This window comes from Trachymyrmex cornetzi, unplaced genomic scaffold (assembly GCF_001594075.2).
Source record: "Trachymyrmex cornetzi isolate Tcor2-1 unplaced genomic scaffold, Tcor1.1 scaffold618, whole genome shotgun sequence".
Lineage (NCBI taxonomy): Eukaryota > Metazoa > Arthropoda > Insecta > Hymenoptera > Formicidae > Trachymyrmex > Trachymyrmex cornetzi.
In genome coordinates this window covers 6350-8291 of record NW_017299935.1, presented here as the reverse complement: position 1 = coordinate 8291, position 1942 = coordinate 6350, and positions in this window count along the sequence as shown.

The window sequence follows — 1942 nt, the reverse complement described above, 5'->3', positions numbered from 1 at the left end:
AGCAAAAGCGTTCTATTATTTGTCTAGTCTGTGATAAAATAAAATTAAAATTGTTCTCGACCTGTAACATACAAAAATTTGCAAAAATAAGTATATATAAAAGACTAGTAATGCAACATTACTGATATAATTATCAAATAAAATTAAAATTTAAGTGAAGTAAAATAGTATTAATAAAACAGAACAATATTAAATAAAAAGATCATGCTGTCTTTCGGTCAAAGTAGGATCTTAAATGCTTAAATTAATATTTATATTACTGTATGAATATTAATTTAGTATTTAAGGTCCTGCTTTGATCAAAAGATGCATGATCTTATTTGTAAAGTTAAAATACTGCAATGTTTATATACATGTATATATATATATAAAATGACCATTATCCTTATAAGCGGTCAAACACCATCCAAGTACAGGATATGCTTTGTCTCCTATTATGAATTCTTGATTACAAAAAAAAGACTGACGATTTCTGTTGACACAATTCCAAAGATCAGAATTACGGAAAACTCTAAGATCCCCCACAGAACAAGGATATCCAGCATAACAATCAATGAAACGCATATCTACATCACATACAGCTTGAAGTATAATGGCATATCTACACTTTCTTGTCAGGTAACAATGAGCATCTATCTAAAAAATAGACATAAATTTCTATTAACCAAATTTAAATATAATAACATATTTAAAAAAAGCAAAACTATAAATATTACAGATGGTGCTGGAATTTTAATATATGAACCGTCAATAGCACCAAGAACGTTATCAAGACCCGCTATTCGTTTGAACTTCTCTATTACAGTATTCATACAATTCACAGATGGCCATTTGATGATATCGCTTGAAATATTACAAAGAGCCTGAATAACACGTCGTACACAGTGATTTAGTGACGATTTAGCCAAATCGAATTTGAGTCCAACAGATCTATAACAATAAAAATTCCATACACGATTATTAATCATAGATAATAGAAAACAAATATAACACACACAGAAAGAGAGAGAGAGAGAGAGAGAGAGAGATAATAACAAAAATAGAAAAATTTTTAATTTAAAATAATTTTTTACTTTGCTGAGTGAGTAATCATCACAATATAAGAAAGTATATAAAAAAGAAACTATATAAAAACTAATTATTGTTTGAAAATAAACAATTATGAATTAATTGGGAATAATAGATGATTTTAAATGGTTAATTTTGAGATAATAGTTCCAATTAGTTTATTATGGGAACTATTATTTAAAAATATTGGGAGTACAAATTAGTTCGGTCTATTTTTTTGTGCAAAAATGCATTTATTTCAAAACAAAATGAATGAACAGATTAATTAAAGTATTGTTCATCGCTGGCTACTACTTTTTCCCATCTCTCAGGCAATTTTTGAATTCTATCTCGAAAAAATGACTTGTCTTTGGAGGCGATCCAATTTTGAAAAACGGACCGAACTAATTTGTACTCCCAATATAATTATATAACAGTTTTTCTATTTCTGTGGCTCGTTTATTTTACAGCAGCATTATTTCTTAAGATTTTTTAAATATAATTTTCTACAGTTTATAAATGGTACTCACCTATAAGAACAAGGAATTGCTAGCAACCACAAAACAGCAAGTAACTGTATTCTCGGTTCTATACGAGGTCTACCTGAATTATTAGGTTTTATCAGGGTTGTGCGCGTTACCTCAAAAAAGTAACGCGTTACCGTTACCGTTACTTTTTGAAAAAAGTAACTCGTTACCGTTACTCGTTACCAATTTTAAAAAATAACGCGTTATCGTTACTTGAAAAGTAACGATTCGTTACTTTTTCGTTACTTTTTTTTTGATAATGCTAAAGTAACTATTAGAACACAGTATAATATATTAATTCCAAATTTTTTTTTTAATTAAGAATAAATTATAAAATAAAAGAATAAACATATTATATTTATTATATT